This window comes from Nicotiana tomentosiformis, chromosome 11 (assembly GCF_000390325.3).
Source record: "Nicotiana tomentosiformis chromosome 11, ASM39032v3, whole genome shotgun sequence".
In the NCBI taxonomy this organism is placed as follows: domain Eukaryota; kingdom Viridiplantae; phylum Streptophyta; class Magnoliopsida; order Solanales; family Solanaceae; genus Nicotiana; species Nicotiana tomentosiformis.
Window position 1 is genome coordinate 34,522,879 of NC_090822.1, and position 5,277 is coordinate 34,528,155.

Genomic DNA, 5,277 nt, shown 5'->3' on the forward strand with positions numbered 1-5,277 from the left:
AAAATGACTTTGATGATGATTTGGACTATGACGAGCAATATGATGAAACAGTTAGAGTCCAACCTAGAAGGAATGGACAAGGAGGCTTTAGAGGGAGAGGTGGAAGGCATGGTCAGAATTATCAAGGTAGAAACTTGAATGAAGCTTATGATTATGGTTATGATAAAAATGTTGGTAATGAAGAACATGGTAGAAGATGGGGAGATGAAGAAGACTGGGGTCTTAACAACATCAAGACTTCACTTCCTACTTTCAAAGGAAGTAGTGACCCCGAGAAAATTTTAGAATAGGAAATACAAATGGAACGGATGCTTGAGCTTAACAATGTATCCGATACAAAGAGGTTCAAGCATGCCATTTCTAAACTTGTTGGTTATGCTTCTTCTTGGTGGGGGAAAGAGAAATGGGATAGAAATAGAAATGGAGATATTGCTATTGATTCTTGGGGGTTTCTTAGGGTAGTTATGAGATCAAGATTTGTGCCCGAAAAGTATGTGAATGACTTTCTTACCAAAATTTACAACATGAAGCAAGAAAACATGAATGTGGAGGCTTACTTTGAAGAGTTGGAGACAACTAGCGTTAGAGTCAATCTTGATAATAATGGAAAACTCATGATTTCTAGATTTTTGGCGGGGCTTGAGCATGAAATCTCTAGCTAAATGACTTTGCACAAATTTGCTACTATACATGAGGCACTACAAGGGGCTATCAAGGTTGAAAATAAACTCCAAGAAGAGAGGCAACTCAAAGAGAGCAAATCCAAAAGTTACAACACTTAATGGAGCAAAAACAAGAACACTTGGCAATCTCTTTCAAATGACAACAAGTCAAAAGTTGACTCCAAGTGGAAAAATGACAAAGGCAAAACCAAAGGTGGGGGACAAGGAGGGAGGTAACAATTCTAAACCTTATTTCTAAAATCCTAACTCTAATAGGTGCTACAAATGTCAAGGATATGGTCACAAAATGAGTGAATGTCCTAATAGAAGAACCATAATCCTTATGGAAGAATGATATGAAAGGGAAAAAAGTAGATAATCATGTGAAGAAGAGGAGGCCGAATGTGATGATGAAGTAGAATATGCAACTCCTAATTTACTTTTGTATGCTGTTAGAAGAGTGTTGAGTGCACAAGTGATGGAAGACATAACCCAAAGAGATAACTTGTTCCATGGAAGGTATAAGATTAAAGATCAAGTGTGTTCTTTGATTATTGATGGTGGTAGTTGTTCTAATGTTGCTAGTGCTTTTATGGTTGACAAGTTGAACTTGAAGACTCAAAGACATACCCGTCCTTATAAACTCCAATGGCTTAAAGAATATAGTAAACTTAAAGTGACTAGACAAGTTTGGTGGGTTTCAAAATTAGAAAGTATGTTGATGATATTCTTTGTGATGTGATGCCCATGCAAGTATGTCATTTATTATTGGGGAGGCCGTGGCAATATGACAAGGGTGCTCTACATGATGGAAGGACTAATAAATATTCTTTTGAGAAAAATGACCCAAAAAAAATAGTCCTTACTCCTTTGACTCCATTTTAAGTGAGTGATGACTATAGGCATATAAAAGAATTGAGTGAGAAAGCCAAGAAAGAAGGAAAGAAAAAGATTGAAAAGAAGAATGAAAAGAAAGAAAAGAGAAAATAAGAGAGTTCAAGTGAGGAACACTCTTCTTATAATTCTTTCATGACTAACTTGCTAGCCTTTTGGCTTATTGTGTAAGATCCTTTGAAGAAATATTCAAGTGGAAGTATTCAACAAAGAACTCCAAGTGAGGTGACCATATCCACCCTAGCCCAAAGTGAAGATTCTTCCACTCTTCAAGGAGGTAAAATAGAATCTTTAGAAGTGCATCAAGGTATGAATGCTAAGCCTAACACCATATCTTCTTGTGATGAGCTTAGTGTTGTTTCAAGTGTTAGTTTGGGTACATTCATTGATTCTAATGATTCTTTGAGTTGTGAAGATACACTAGATAGTGATTCTAGTTGTTTTGATGGTTTGAATGACCTATTTGCTTATGAAGAAGCATTGATTGAGGTTGAGGAAAGCGTAAAGGTTGCATCTTTATATGATTTTGTTGAGTTTGATCTATTGATTCCTATTGTTCATGCTTTCTATTTTGAGGACCATTCTTTAATTGGTGACGATTGCTTATTTGAAGGTGAATTGAGCGATAAAGTTTCAAGCTTTAAGCCATTTGATTCTTTATTGTTTGATTGTGAGATGGAATCTTTGGAGTTTGATTTGGATCTATCGAACAAAGGTTCCATTTTTGAGAAGTTGTTTGAGATTACTAATGAGATTGTTTTGGAAGCTAAACTTTTTGAAAAAGAAGAAAGTTCTTTACTTGGTTTGGTGTAAACTTTCTAACTTTTTCCACTCATATATTTGATAGAGCTAATTTGTTCCACTACACTAGTGCTTTGAGTTAAAAACAAGTCGATAACTTTCATGTGGATGGGTGTGATGAGTTTACGAAAAAGCATGCTAAATCTTTCTTGAATGATAATATTGGCGAAGCCAAGAGATTTATTTTGTTTGAACATACCATTCTTATTCTTGATTTCTCATGTCCGCTTGAATTAAAGAATGGCTTGTTTATTTGGCTTATGCTTATGCTTGGACTTGATAAAGCTATGAGAGTTAATACTTTTCTTGATGATTCTTATATTGGGGCATACTTGGTGTGTAGATTGGAGGTATTTCATGATAATTCTCATATTTTGGGTAGCATTTATGCTTTGTTTGTCTATGGGTATCATTAGATTTTGGTTTGAATGGTAGACTTGTCTTATTTATTGGTTTGGATGCTTGGATTTACTATAAATTTGTTAAAATATGGTTTGCTTGTTAGTTTTGAGGCACTTGTTTATGTCCAAGTTAAAATTTTACTAATGAAGCTCCTTTTCTTTTGTTTAAAGGTCCAAATTTGAGGACGAATTTCTTTTAAGGGGAGGGAGGATGATACAATCAAGATATCCATCGAGCAATTTAGATTCTAAATTGGAGGCTACTTTCATAACGGGGCGGCTACATGTATAATTTCGCCAACAATTAAGGACTACATTACATTTAGTGGCTATACTTGTAATATTTAGCTCCCTAGTATAAATAGCCCTTGGGGCTCTCATTTTAGGGTTGGCTTATTTTGATATTGTGAATGAAAACTCATTGAGAGTGCCTAGGATGAATTCCTATGTTGGTTGATTACTTGTTAAGGTGAACTTGCAAGGGGATTACTTCCTCTTGAGGGTTGTTCCTATAGTTTTGGGTCAATTAAGTCTTAAAATTGATTGGGTATTTGTTTATTTCAAATGTTCTCTCAATTTCCTTAGTTAGTTCTCTACTAAACCTCTATCTTTCTATCATTTTATTTGTGTTCTTGTTACTTTGCTTCCGCATTCTATCAGTATCCTCTGAAGCTAAGCCACTGAAAGTAGGGGGTGGTACTTTTGGTACCTCTCGAGCTTGAGTTGCTCCCCTTCAGATGTTGCTGCCCTAAACTCGGGCTGAACTGGGACAATCGGTTGTACTGGTATGACCTCTAGGACCTGGTGAACTTGGACCCGTTGCTCTGGGGTACAGGCGGCGGGAGTCTGTGCTTCTCCTCTGGCCTGAGATGTGGCGGGAGCAAGTGGAATCAACCCTGCCTGATCTAGAGTGCCAAACAAATTTGCATGATAAGGAATCAAAGAAGTGAAACTTTTCCTAACAGTTCCATAGCCTCCCGAAGATAAGTACAAACGTCTCCTTACCGACCCGCGAGACTCTACTAAACCTGCTTGTGACTCATAACCCATATGAACCTAGAGCTCTGATACCAACTTGTCACGACCCCAATTCCCCTCCGTAGTATATTGTGATGGCACCTAATCTCTAAGACTTTGTAAGCCTAACATACATGCAATATTAACTGAAATAACGAATAACTCTTAAATACTCAACAACTATTATAAAGAAAACTCCACAACTCAGCATATACAACTTCCCAAAACCTGGTGATAACAAGTCACAAGCTCTACGAATAAGTATTGATCGTCCCTATACAACAATATGTATAAAAGGGGAAGGAAAATGAAGTAGACTAGAGAGAGAGAGAGACTCTAAGGCCTGCGGACGTTGGCATGTATACCTTGAAGTCTCCGAACTCGGCTCGCCTCACTAGTGCATGGACTGGTAGGAGGTACCTAGATCTACACAAAAGGATGTGCAGAAGCGTAGCATGAGTACACCAAAACGGTACCTAGTAAGTGCCAAGCCTAACCTCTGTAGAGTAGTGACGAGGTTAGATCAAGGCCCTACTTGAACAAATAAGAAGCTGAGCAGGTATATAACAGTGAAATAATGAAAACAATTGAAATGAGACAATAAAGGAATATACCGAGATTTACTACACTGAACTAAGGCAATTAATGCATCGTGGAAAGAAAATAAGGAATGCTATAACACGGAACAAAGCAAGAAAACACAAGTGAAGTAATAGAAAAGTGTTACCAAGAATCACTACCGAGGTACCACCTCGTAGTCTCAAATCAAAAATCATTTCACAGTCTTTCCTTATATCACCGCGGGAGCCTTGCATTTAGTTTTGAAAATCATTTTTCCCGAAATAGCTTTCCGTGTTTTAGCCCACCTTATCACACCACGTGGCTTCAAGTAGTTTCCCTACTAGCAACACGTGTATCAAGCCCACCTTATCTCACCACATGCGTTTCAACCCCAAACTTTATGTCACCGCATGCATATTAATATCACAACGTATCAGAAATCGCACCTCAAGCGCCCAATATCACAACTTGCCAAGGAAATTAATAATAACAGTGGTGTCACAACAAATAACCCATGGCTCAACCACAATGTGCACAAGAATCTCAACAATAACAACTGGAAATGGATAACTCAACAAGAATAGTATTTCACATTTTATAACCTTGCCTCAATATGAATCACGACCTTTATAACTCAATACCAATTTTAACAACAAGATATTCCAAGAATAACAACTTCAAATAAAGAATTCACGGCTAGATAATAAATAAGGAATGGAGGAAAACAACAACTTCAACTAAACATGTAAAGCAATTAACAAGTAAGAGATAAGACAAGAAAAGCATGTGAAAATAGGCTAAAGATGATGAGTATGACATATTGTGATAACTCAATTAAAGGCATGAAGTGAATCTACATAGCTAGAACAGGTAAATTACCATATTTAGTCTGTGCACATACTCGTTACCTTGCGTACACAACTTACACATATCACAATTAA